The 14,321-nt window shown below is 41.5% G+C and overlaps 1 protein-coding gene across 3 annotated transcripts in view; it reads right to left on the bottom strand.

Moving 5' to 3' along the window:
* Positions 1-14,321, bottom strand: part of LOC132404727 (gamma-aminobutyric acid receptor subunit beta-1-like) — a 289,132-nt gene that overhangs the window by 71,795 nt on the left and 203,016 nt on the right. The gene's annotated exons all lie outside the window — the stretch shown is intronic.

The raw sequence follows: 14,321 nt of genomic DNA, 5'->3' as shown, positions 1-14,321 counted from the left end.
TTAAGGATTAGTTTCCTTCTTTATTACATTTAGGTAGAAATTCACTCTTGATCATAAACAGAACACTCTGTGGTTATGTGTCGGTTTTGCTTACAAGAATCAGCTCTTTGCAGTGAATCAAACCAGAAATTGGAAGCTGTTTACAAAGCACAGCTGCAGCCATATACAGTACATATAGTACATTTATTATACGATCAAGGACAGATCTTATTAAACAATTTATATTCCTGGTTTTTGTTTCCCATTATACATTTTCTCCCTGAAACTATTAAATTGATTCTTGACTGAAGTATTAAATAAAACTTTTACATTAACTGAGCACCTCACACCTTATCAGGCCTTCTCTAAGAGCTTCTCAGCCAATGGTGGCCTTGTGAGCAAATGCAGCAGTTAGTTTATATATAGGAGTGTCCCTGCTCTTCTTCAAATTGTATCTTGACAGATTTTAATACCATAAGACATAGGAGCAGAATTAGGCCATTTGGCCCATTTAGTCTGCTCCACCACTCAATCACGGCTGATCCTTTTTTCTCCCCTCCTCAGCCTCACTCCCTGGCCTTCTTCCCATACCTTTGATGCCATGGCCAATAAAGAACCTATCAAACTCTTAAATACGCACAACGACCTGGCCTCCACAGCTGCCTGTGGTAACAAATCCTGCAATTTCACCACCCTTTGGCTAAATTTCTCTGCACATCTGTTTTAAATGGACACCCATCTATCCAGAGGTTGTGCCCTTTTGTCCTAGACTCTCCCACCGTGGGAAACATCCTTTCCACATCTACTCTGTCTAGGCCTTTCAACATTGCAAAGATTTCAATGAGATACCCCCTCTTCTTTCTAAATTCAGTGAGTACAGGCCCAAAGCCATCAAACATTCCTCGTAAGATAACTCTTTCGTTCCTGGAATCATCCTTGTGAACCTCCTCTGAACTTTCTCCAATGCCAGCACATCTTTTCTTAGATAAGGAGCCCAAAACTGTTCACAATACTCAAGGTGAGGCCTCAGCAAGTGCCTTATAAATCTTTAGCATCACATCCCTGCTCTTGAAATGAATGCTAACATTGCATTTGCCTTCCTCACTATTGACTCAAACAGCAAGTTAACTTTTAGGGTGTCCTGCACATGGACTCCCAAGTCACTTTGCATCTCAGATTTTCTCCCTGTTTAGAAATTAGTCTTCACATTCATTTCGTCTACCAAAGTGCATGAACATCCATTTTCCAACATTGTATTTCATTTGCCACTTTCTTACCCATTCTCCTAATCTGTCTAGGTCCTTCTGCAGCCTTCCTGTTTCCTCAACACTTCCTGCCCCTCCACCAGTCTTAATACCATCTGCAAACTTGGCAACAAAGCCTTCTAAATCCATCTATCACCTAAATCATTGATATACAGCATAAGAAGAAGTGGTCCCAACACTGACCCCTGCGGAACACCACTAGTCACTGGCAGCCAATCATAAAAGGATCGTTTTAGTCCCCTGTCTCCTACCAATCAGCAAATGTTTAAACCATGATAGTAACTTTCCTGCAATACCATGGACTCTTAACTGTCTAAGCAGCCTCATGTGTGGCACCCTGTCAAAGGCCTTTTGAAAATCCAAGTACACAACATCCATTGTATCCCTTTTATCTGTCCTACTTGTACTCTCCTTAAAGAATTCCAACAGGTTCGTCAGGCAAGATTTTCCCTTAAGGAAACTATGCTGACTTTGTCCTATCTTGTCTTGTGTCACCAAGTACTCCATCACCTCATCCTTAATTATTGATTCCAACATTGTCCCAACCTCTGAGGTCAGGCTAACTGATCTATAACTTCCCTTCTGGCTCCTCCCTCTTTTCTTAAAGAGTGGAGTGACTTTGCAATTTTCCAGTCCTCCAGAACCATTTCAGGGTCGAATGAGTTTTGAAAGATCATTAATAACGCTTCCTCGAAATCTACCACTACCTCTTTCAGAATCCTATGGTGTAGTTCATCCGGTCCGGGTGACTTATCCTTAGGCCTTTCAGCTTTTTGAACACTCCCTTGTAAGTAACTGCACTCACTACTCTTTCCTCAAACCCTCTACACCTGGCAAACTGCCAGTGTCTTCCACAGTGAAGACTGATGCAAAATGTTTATTTAGTTCATCTGCCATCTCTTTTCCCCGTTAGTATTTCTCCGTCCTCATTTTCTACCAGTCCTATATCTACTCTCATCTCTCTTTTATTCTTATATACTTGAAGAAACTTCTTCTATCCACCTTGATATTGTTTGCTAGCTTGCTTTCATATTTCATATTTTCCCTCTATTGATTCTCTTAGTTGCTTTATGTAGGTTTTTAAAAGCTTCCCAATCTTCTATCTTCCCACTAATTTTTACTTTGTCGTATGCCCTCTCTTTTGCTTTTACATTAGTGTTGACTTCGCTTGTCAGGCACAGTTATACTATTTTGAGTATTTCTTTGTTTTTGGAATATATCTATCCTGCACCTTGCTTATTTTTCCCAGAAACTCAAGCCAATGCTGTTCTGCAGTCATCCCTGCCAGCATCTCCTTCCAATTTACTTTGGCCAGCTCCTCTCTCATACCACTGTAATTTCCTTTACTCCACTGAAATGCTGCAATGCTAGACTTTACTTTTTCCTGTGCAGTTCTTGTTGCACTAGATATCTTAAAGAATATTACTCTATTTATGTTTGGGTGTAGGATCCTTGGGGTAGATGAGCTTCTGTCTAAGTGTGTTTGTAGTTTTGAAAAATACAAGGATTTGGTGTTTGTTGATAATCCTTCATCCCTGAGCAGAGGGAGTGGGGTACGAAACCACCTATCAGCTATCTACAATGTAGTCCTAACATCTTTACCCTGGCATCTCCGTAACAGTTCACACCTCCATTCATTGCTATACCTTGATATGCAATGACCAGGATGTCTGAGAACCTTCATAGACAGATTCTCTCAGTTGCTCTCTGTAGATTTTTAAAAGCTTCCCAACACTCTATCGTCTGGCTAATTTTTGTTTTGTTGTATGCCCTCTCTTTGGCTTTTCCAGTAGTTTTGATTTCTCTTTTAGCCACAGTTGTACTATTTAGCCATTTGAGTACTTCTTTGTTTTTGGGATATATCTATCCTGCACCTTCCCCATTTCCCCCAGAAACTCCCATCTTTTCTATTCTGCTATCATCCCTGCCAGCATCCTACTTTGGCCAGCTCCTCTCTCATACCACTGTAATTTCCTTTACTGCACCGAAATACTGCTACATTAGACTTTACTCTCTCCCTATCCTATTTCAAGTTGAACTCAATCATATTGAGATCACTGCCTCCTCAGGGTTCTTTTACATTAAGCTCCTTAGTCGCGTCTGGGAGATTAGGGAGCTTAAGATTCATTACATAATACCCGATCCAGTATAGCTGATCCCCGAGAAGGCTCAGCAACAACTGCTCTGAAAAGCCATCTCGTAAGCACTCAACAACTTTACTCTCTTGGGATCCATTTCCAGCCTAATTTTCCCAATCTACCTGCAGGTTAAAATCTCCCGTGACTATCATAACATTGCCCTTTTGACACATGTTTTCTATTTCCCATTGTAATCTGTAGTCCACATCCCACCTACTGTTTGGAGACCTGTATATAATTGTCATCAGGGTCCACTTACCTTTGCAGTTTTTTGACTCAACCCAGAAGGATTCAACATCTTCTGAACCAATCTTTCTAATGATCTGATGTAATTCTTTACCAGCAGTACCACACTACCTCCTACCTCCCTATTTCTCCGATACAATATGTAACCTTGGACATTCAGCTCCCAACTACAACCATCCTTCAGCCACAATTCAGTGATGGCCACATCATACCCGGCAATCTGCAAAAGTGCAACAAGATCATCCACCTTATTTCTTATACTCTGTGCATTGAGATATAATCCTTTGAATATGGTATTTGCTATCTTTTTTGATTCTGTATCCCTAATGCACTGATACTCACCCTGCTGGCTACAATTTTATCCTATCATCTGCCTGCCCTTCTTTGCAGTCTGACTGCACGCTACCATCTGTCCTTTCCTGAGTCCCTTCACTCCGTTTCCCATCCCCCTGCCAAATTAGTTTAAACCCTCCCAAACAGCTCTAACAAACCTGCCTGCGAGAATATTGGCTCCCTTGGGTTCAGGTGTAACCCATCCCTTTTGTACAGGTCAGATATCCCCCAGAAAAGATCCCAATAATCTAAGAAGCTCTGTCTCCTGTACCAGCTTCTCAGCCACAAATTTATCTGCCAAATCATCTGGTTTCTACCGTCAATGGCCCAGCACAGGGAGCAATCCAGAAATTACTACCTTGGTGGGCATGCTTCTTAGCTTTCTGCCTAGATCTCTCAATTCTCTCTTCTGGGCCTCATTGGTACCAATATGCACCAAGACTCTCGCCCTCTCCAAAATGTGGATATGACCTGAGACGTCCCTGACCCTGGCACCTGGGAGGGAACATACAATGTGGGTGTCCTGATCATGTCACAGAATCTCCTGTCTGTTCCCTTGACTATCGAGTCCCCCAGCACTACCACTCCCCTCTTCTCCCTCTTTCCCTTCTGCACCATGGACCCATGATCAGTGCCTGTGACCTGGTCTCTGTGGCATTTCTCTATTAAATTCCCAGATAAGGGCTTTGCTTGCTGTGTATTTCCAATGTTAAACTTCCACCCATCTAGAGCCATTCTGCATCAATTTGTCCACTATATTATGTGCTGGAATCCCTGAAGTTTGACTTTATAGCACAGCGCTAGAACGCAGTAGCAAGAATGATATGTGCGGGCTGGCACTAGAAAGTAATACTTCCATCAGTTATTTGGCTTCATTCTTCAACTTACCTACAAATATGCCCACTATCATATGCTGAAATCCCTTTAACCTTATGCCACAGCATTGCAAATCAGAAAGAAGAGTGATATACTTGCATGTTGGTCTTCAGCAGAGCTAATCTTACTCTGTGGAACATTATGAAACATTGGTCACCACTATTCAGACCCACCACTGATACTGTCCACTGCTAACAGGATTACTTACTGTTGCCAATTGATAATAATTTTCTCATGGCTTCTTGGGAAATGGGTCTATTAATTCTAAGGGATTTCAAGAGGAATTTGGTTGGAATCTCAGTGAAATAGCGTGCCATGCACCATCTCTCTGAGGGTTCACACGGTCACAATGACTCTAGCAAAGCAAGAGAACTGTTGAGTATTTGCAGGATATTAGGCAGTGAAATAATTATTTCACTAATTCTGACTGGGGCACTTGGGATTCCCAATTTATATTTGGTGGGTTGGTTACCCCTTCTCTTATAGCTTTCCCTCCAGCCTCTTTTAAATGATTCTGTCATTCAAATTAGAAATTTGTTGCAGCCTCTAACCACCATTTCCAATATCCATGTATTAAATTCTCCAGTCAGATGTTTTCACCAGCTAATATATTCCTTCCTTTGAGCCAAAGAGCCCCAAGATTCTCAATCCTCCTTGTTGAATCTTTTAAAATATTTAAATCTATGAAAAATATTTTTGTTTTTTTTTTCCAGTTCAATAATATGGTATCATTAGTCATCAATCCTGGTAGACGTTTTACAATGGCTGTCAAGTGCAGAACATTTGTACTGGTTCTCCAAAAGGCTGGATATTCTAATCTTTGATTGTTCAGTTCTGATATTTAATGTAAATACCACAGGTCAATTAAGGTGTTGTTGTGCAATGGAAAATCTGGTTGTTACAACTACAAGAAATAATTTAATATTCAAAATGGAAACTGAGTTAGCCAATAAGGCAAAATTAAATAAGCTTTGCTGTCAGCAATAAAAGCCAACTCATTAGTTTGATCCTTCAATGACCCTGTCTTAAGAGAGAAAGCACAACTTGTACAGGTTTAGCTGGACAGAATTTATTTGTTTCATCAACAATCTTTTATCAGAAGGTCAGAATTGGGATGATTTATTGTATATTCCTCAATATGCAATTTTATTCAGAGACTTAATAATAGAACAGGTCATTGCAGCTTACACAAGGTCTTAAATGCCAGGCATGCCTTGATGAGCAAATGGGAGGAAATATTTACAATGAGTAACTGGTAGAAAATAACTATTTTCAACAGAAGGAACCCAAACATCACCCCTGGAATGGCACTCCAATCAATTAATGTTTCACTGTCAACCTTATGGAGATCAACCTTAATTAAAACTAAACTGGCCCAATTTTTACAAAACTTAGGCTGCAAACAGGGCACGAAATGCAACACATCCCCTGACACTTAAAAGCCTCAACACCATTTATAAAGCACACATCAGCACCTGCAGGGATATTAACAAAAGTAAACACAAAGTATATTGCAGATGCTGGGGTCAAATCAACACGTACATGCAAGCTGGAGGAACTCAGCAGGTCGGGCAGCATCCATGGAAACGAGCAGTCAACGTTTTGTGCCGAGACCCTTCGTCAGGACTGAAGAAGGAGGGGGCAGGGGCCCTATAAAGAAGATGGGGGAAGGGTGGAAGGTGCCAGGTGAAAAACCAATCAGAGGAAAGATCAAGGGGTGGGGGAGGGGAAGCAGGGAGGGGATAGGCAGGAGAGGTGAAGAAGGAATGTAAGGGGAAAGGGGAAGGCTGAATTATGAGAGAGGTGATAGGCAGCTGGAAGAGGAGGCAGAGTGAAAGTAGGAGAGGGAGGGAATTACTGGAAGTTGGAGAATTCGATGTTCATGCCAAGGGCTGGAGACTACCCAGACGGTATATGAGGTGTTGATCCTTCAACCGGAGTTTGGCCTCATCATGGCAGTAGAGGAGGCCATGTATGGACATATCCGAATGGGAACGTGAAGCAGAGTTGAAGTGGGTGGCAACCGGGAGATCCTGTCTGTTGTGGCGGATGGAGCGGAGGTTCTCGATGAAGCAGTCCCCCAATCTGCGTCGGGTCTCTCCGATGTAGAGGAGGCCGCACTGGGAGCACCGGATACAATAGATTACCCCAACAGACTCATAAGTGAAGTGTTGCCTCGCCTGGAAGGACTGTTTGGGGCCCGGAATGGTGGTAAGAGAGGAGGTGTAGGGACAGGTGTAGCACTTACGCTTGCAGGGGTAAGAACCAGGTGGGAGATCTGTGGGGAGGGACGTGTGGACCAGGCAGTCGCAGAGGGAACGATTCCTGTGAAAAGCAGAGAGGGGTAGAGAGGGAAAGATGTCCTTAGTGGTGGGGTCCTGTTGAAGGTGGCGGAAGTTGCGGAGGATAATATGCTGGATCTGGAGGCTGGTGGGGTGGTAGGTGAGGACAAGGGGAACAAGGTCCCTGTTGTGGTGACGGGAGGATAGGGTGAGAGTCGAAGTGTGGGAAATGGAGGAAATGCAGGTGATATTAACGACATGCCTGCCTGCATGCAGCCACAGTAACACTTAAAGGATTTTCATGTCTTTCAGGAGAACATTCTGGCTGCTGGCCACTAGCTGAATATGTAGCCTGCTTGGCATACTGTGGCATTTATTGCCTATGAGTTGCACTGCAGCATGTTTGTTCCAATGCCATCCATCACTGCTGAGAACCCTCCTTTCAAGGACAATAGCAGCAATGAAGTGGGTTGCCAATTACTCCCATGTTCGATACCGAGTCACATACCATCCTGATCTGGGAATAAATTGCTGCCTCTTTCACTGCCATTGAATGACATCCCCTGAGCTTTCAGACCACTACCATCAAAACCAGCAGCATCAGCACAAAGGCAGTGAAAGTTTGAGAGAAATTTTCCATCATTAGTTAGGAATAGGAATGTATGCAGCTACCCATGTCCCAGACACTTTTAAAAGAAAATGTGCCACGCGGTTACCCATAATATAAATGGTCCTTGGAGAAGCAAATACTATCCATCAAAACAAATGATGCATTGTGAAGATGGGAATCGGAAATTTCATAATGGCATTGACAGAAAAGCAAATGTGCATTTCATATCAAATGAGGAATGGAAATACAGAATCAGGGAACAGGGCAGTGTTCTGGTGGAAATATGATAGGGTGAATTTCTGTCTCCCACTTTTACCTTGCAGAGGTTTTGTCCCCAATGTTATTTAGATATTGGAGGATCAAAGTCAAAGTAAATTTATTATCAAATTACGTACAATATATGTCACCATGCTCCCTTGGGATTACTTCTCTTGCAGGTTTTTGCAGGGAAATAAAGAAATACACCAGAATTTATGAAAAGCCATACAAAAAAAAGACTGACAAACAACCGATGTGCAAGAGGGCAACATATGTAAATAATAAATAAAGAATACTGAGTCAACAGTAGAGTCCTTGAAAAAGAGTATGCAGGTTGTGGAATCAGTTCAGCATTTAGATGAGTGACGTTATCCAAGCTAGTTCAGAAATCTGATGGCTGAAGGGTAACAACTGTTCCTGAAACTGATGGTGTTCCTGTATCCTCTCCTCTACCTCTTGCCATATTGGTAGTAGTGGCTAGACATTGTGGCCTGGATGCTTTCTTGTGGCAGCTATCCATGTAAATGTGCTCAGTGCTTTACCTGTGATGGATTGGGCTGTGTCCACCAATTTTTGTAGGCTTTTCCATTCTCGGGCATTGGAATTACCTTATCAGGCTGTGATGAAACTCTCCACTGTACATTTATAGAAGCCTGTCAAAATTTTAGATGACATATCAAATCTACACAAACTTCTAAGAAAGTAGAGGAACTGTCGATAGAATTTTCTGTTCAATTTGGATTGGCTGTGAATAGGGGAGTGAAAACTTGCCGCCTGCTCTGGGATGAATTCAGAGGTAACTTAACATTTTTGAAACTTCCTTAGGTAACACTTAGGCTATAAAACAATTGGTTCCATTTCTGAGTTAAAATCCTCACTTTGCACAGAAGGAAACTTACTTTCAGGCACAGTGCTTTATGTAGAATTAGAAACATAGAAAACCTACAGCACAATACAGGCCCTTTGGCCCACAAAGCTGTGCCGAACATATCTTTACCTGAGCTAGCCTGGGAATCTCCTGATGGCAGGCAACATAATGAAAATGAGTAGAAGAATAGACAAATTGTTCTGGAGTACAATGAATATCTAGGGATCTATCCTACTACAAACCAACCCTATCAAGCCTGAGGAAAAATAAAACTACTTTCATCTCCTGCCCAGGTGACATATGTTGCATCTATGATATCCTGGATCTGAAAGCTGTGTATGGAACAGCAGAAAGTACAAGCCAATGTCCAATTGACCATATTCTGCATCAAATGAAAAACACCTGGAAGATGTTTATTAAATAGTGCTCACTTTACAGTTGGGAAAGGTTCGTAATTGGAAGACATGACTTTGGTAAACACTATGGCAGAAATGGAAAGTGACAGGAGAGGCACAGAAACAGACCTTTCAGCCCACCAGATTTATGCTGATCCTTTGGTCCAACTGTATTAATTCTACTTGCCTGCTTTGGGCAGACACTTATAAGAGGCATTTAGATGGGACCTTCAAAAGGCTAGGTATATCCTTCTAAGTCTTGCTTATTTAAGTGCCCATCTAAGTGACTCTTAAATATAGTAATTGTATCTGATTACACCACACTCCTCCAGCAGAGAGTTCCAGGCTGATGTAATTCCAATATAAATTAAATCTAAAGGTTGTGGCTTATCTTTTAATTCGCATTCAGGCTAAAGCAAACCCTGCAGCAGGTTGTCAAACAGAAATGAATTTGATGTTTTTCTTTCTCCAGTGTGTTTGATTATGGCTCACAACAAAACAAATATCAGCAGGAAAAAAATGGAAAAATATCCAAGCACCCAAGCCAGCAGCCATGCAATGTCAGTCTGCGAATTAGCAATGTGCCAGTATCTTGAATTGAAGGCATGCATATTTAAAGTATTATGTCACTTGCACAGAGCAAATGCATTGTCACAACAGCAAAACAGAATCCAGCTCAAACATGGTCAGTCTAGGGCATTTGGTAACTTTATGAAGAACTACAAGTCCATTGAGTATTCCACAATGAATCCAGATTAAAAATGACTAAAGATAACAATTACCGTTATTTGTCAGTTCAAGCTCAAATTCAAGTTCAAGCTGCATTGCCGTTCAACCATACACATACATACAGCAGAACAAAACAGGGCTGCTTCAGGGCCAAGGTGTAAAACACAGTACCAACACCAGTCACACACAGTACACTGCTCACGTGGTACATTGATTCCTGAGAGTAGAAAAACAAAAACAAGTAATCTTGTCCAGGTGCCTGAGTGGCAATGGCCTGAAGGTTGACTGTGCATGGGATGTTATCCTGGAGGCAGTGGTGTGGTTTGCATCAAGCCCATGTTAAGTTCCACTGCTATCCAGCTACTCTCTTTAGTGGGGTTGACCTGAAGCACTTAGTCTTGCGATTGTAAGAAAGACGTAAAGGACAAGCAAATACACCACTGTTTGGACCCGGAGAAGCTGCTGTGACCAAGCACGCCACCATGCATTGTTTGTGTCAAATCAAGTCGGCGAGGACTGAGCTAGACTGCCTGCAAGTGTTGCCATGCTTCCTGGTCCAACATAGCGTGCTACAACTCACCAACCCTAACCGTACATCTTCGGAATGTGGGAGGCAACAGGAACACCCAGACAAAACACATGCGGTCAAGGGGAGAATGTACTACCTTCTTACCGACAGCGGCAGAATAAAACCCAGGTGGCTGCCACTGTAACAGCAGTGCTCTAACTGTTATGCTACTGTGTTGCTCTCATGGGCAAGGAAGAAACATTTTCCAGTTTGTTCAGAACTGCATCTTGTTTCTGAGAAAAGCAAGTATTCTGCTTCTAAAATTGAGGCAGTGGAATGTTATCAATTATTTCTGTTCCTTCATTCAGACTGTACATGAGCAATACTCTTCATTGAAGGATGGCTTGTAATTTTCAGAATGGTTAGTTTTTATTTGCAGGACTGTCTTCAGTTTCCAAAACTGCTTCTTAAAAGTACTTTCAGACATTTTTCCCAACATTTCTCTCCTGCTCGTGTGCAGATAAATTCTAAAATTTTAATGCTCATGGTGGGTAACCTTAACCATGATTACTCAATGTACCTAATGCATCACATTTAGATACAAAGGTGCTGATTTCTGTGATGCAGTCAAGTTGTCATAGCACGAGGCATAAACAGGATATAAATGAGCTACCAGTTAATCAGAATTTTCTGAAGAGGCTTAAGAAGAAATGTATGTCTGGTTTGGCAAACTTTCATTGAATGTTTTATCTGAAAGATAATTCTTCCTCTTAATTGTGTTCATAATCTAAATTATAAACTTAGAATCTGGGAGTACAGATTGATTTCAAAATCTGATGAATTAGCATAATTTTAAATGAGTTTGGTATCATCTGCCCATCATAATATGCTGCCTTGTCTTCCCAAATCCACGTGAAGTCATCCCTGTCAATATCGACCAGTCTGCACATGCTCTTCCTTCACTTCCAAACTGACTCACCCTTCCTCACCAAGAAGTCAAAAAATCAAATCACTGCATCTTAACAGTAGGTGCAGCATTATTCCCAGTTCTAGAAGGCCCAACCAGCATGTACAGTCCTGATGTTCCAGCCACAGAAATAGAAGTAAGTTGAGGGTTATCTGATTTAGGTTTGAGAGGATTGTGATTGATTTTAATTTTATTTATATGACATCATTGAAAGCAGTTTCCTTCTTATTCAGATTATTAACAACACATTGACAGCTGTCCTGACCTAGTACAGTACTTTTAGCTAGGTGATAAAGACACAATGTCCCTGTGGCATCTTTTATTCAGCCACTTCTTAATGTCAAATGGAGACAGAAATGAATGGATGGCTGGGGGCATCCATGATGATAGGTGTCTTGAGAGAGGGCCATGGAAATTTGCCCATTGTGCATAGGCTGAAGGCACTTGCTATCTCATCAGCCTTGGCTCTTGTATGGGTATCACCCTTGTTGGAATTCACAGAGGTGTGGCTGTGCTGCTGTATTTCAGTTCAGTTCTGCTTTCCATTCACAGAAGTCCTGCGGTAGTGTCATCAACCGTAATGCTGTTGGGTTCTCTTTTCACAGCAAAAGTGACATCAGTTGGTCACTATTAGGTGAGATTGCATACTAGAGAGTATTAGCCTGTTAACATCTCCAGATATCATTTGCCACATTGTCAATACTAAGTCAAGAGCTATTTAGCTTGCTTTAAGAGAGAATAAAGACCTTTGAGGGATCATTGTGGAACAGAAGTTTAGTTATATTAATTAAAATAATCCATCAAAAACTACAAACCCACTTTTACCTCACTTCATATTTTGTTAGGCCAACTCAGTAGGCGATTCATCCTCCTCAACCCACCCACACTGCCTAAACACTTGAACGGAGGCTGTCTTCTGTCTTCAAATACTCTGCCATATTTCTGGTTTGAGATTAGGTTTACAGGCTCACTGACCAGTTAATCAGAAATTGGGAAAGAAAATAAATGCACAATACAGTTCTCTACCCCATCCTCTTTACCATTTGCCTTGTGCCATGAAAACAGGAAGAATATTATTCCCTGCTTAGTACTATCAGACTGGACCAGTCCAGTCCATTCTCTACTCATTGTGATGGGGCCCCATTCCTCTATCGTTTTCATTTCTACGTGGGTTCGTTATTTTCAAAATCTGCAATGCATTCCCTCTAGCATAATTTGTACATAAGGTTGCTCAGTACAAAACCAATAGTTTGTTTGAGTAAAGCTAACATCACAAAATATAGCCATCCCTCCGTGGACTCTGTCTACACATCTCACTGCCTCAGAAAAGCAGCCAGCACAATCAAAAATCCCACCCACCCTGGACGTCCTCTGTTCTCCCCTCCCCTACCTGGCAGAAGACTGAAAACAGGTACTGCCAAGTTCAAGGACAGCTTCTACCCCAACTATTAAAAGATTCCTTCGTATGATAAGATGGACTCTTGACCTTACAATCTGCCTCATTAAGATATTGCATCTTATTGTTTACCTGTGCTGCACTTTCTCTACAGCTTTACATTTCATTCTGCATTGTTATTGTTCTACCTCACTGCAATGTGCAATGATTTGATCTGCAAGACATGCTTTTTATTGTTTCTTGGTAATGTGAAATTAATATGCCAATTCCAATTCATTTCATATCTTTTCGATTTAGCCTTCCTCTGTAATTTTTACCCTTCATTTGCCCGCTTATGGCAGCCCCATATAGTATTAAATTTACTTTATGTTTCCCATTCCTGGACCAATTTGTTATGTTCTTGCTCACTCATCCTTTGTGTTTTCTTGCTGTTCTTATTTTGAAAACACGACTGACTGTCGATGCAGTCAGCAGGACAGTTTGCCCCTCCCTTCAGTGCCTACCGTGAAAATGCCAAAGTCCGAAATGTTGAGAAGATAAAATCCTGGCACATCTGAGCTCCCATTCACCTCTGAACTCACCACTGAGATTACAGACAGGACAGAACCTGCATACTAACATGGATCGTAGCATGGCCTTATTAATTTGTATAGACCCCCAGCCTTGATTGAATTGAGTGTTGTGATTATTAGTCTATAACTTACTTTATTTTAACATTTATAATTAATTTCTACTGTTCCTAGATAGCCATAAGTAAAATTATTGCTCTTAAATTCTGTTTTAGTGATTTAATTCAACATTAATAGAACTAATTGAATTGCTTTAAAGGCCGCTGAGAATTTAAAGCATTTAAAAATAGATCAAAGGATTTACAGTAGCAACCAGTCAAAGAGCCATCTGGATTCTCTAGGGATGTAGGGTGGTGAGTTAGAATGGGGAAGGTGCTTCAGGGCCTCTTCCTGAGTCCTGGCCACTGTTTGTAGATTGCTCTGTTTCATGAGATTCCTGAGCTCCATGTCAATCTACCCCATGGAGTAGTGAGAGATAAGTGCAGACACGTATAGAGAACAAATTTGTATTGAACACAAATCGACCCAATTTAATCTGTACAATGTACCATTTTAATGAGGGGTGGAGACCCCATTCAGTAAATGGGTTGTGCTACTAACAGTGGTGAGAGCTCAGACATGATTGTCCCTGATTTTCACCTTCTAATGCACAGGTCGAACACCAGCTGATCTGCCAATACTCTGCGATTGCTAACCATGTTTCCCAATCGGGAAGCGATAGGAATAAACCACAAAGAAAGATGTCCGAACCAACAAGGAATTTCACTTCACAGGTACGGCTATTAATGACAAGTAGTGAAGGATCAAAAAATCAACAGTGGCTGCGTGGTAGATGTGAAGCCTTCCAAGGAATTTTTGAAAATTATTTAGTCAATTGATTGTTCTTACCAGCTGTAATTAAT

The sequence above is a fragment of the Hypanus sabinus genome, chromosome 14, assembly GCF_030144855.1.
Source record: "Hypanus sabinus isolate sHypSab1 chromosome 14, sHypSab1.hap1, whole genome shotgun sequence".
NCBI lineage: Eukaryota > Metazoa > Chordata > Chondrichthyes > Myliobatiformes > Dasyatidae > Hypanus > Hypanus sabinus.
Note: the sequence above shows the minus strand (reverse complement) of the source record. Positions and strands in the feature narration are given on the sequence as shown.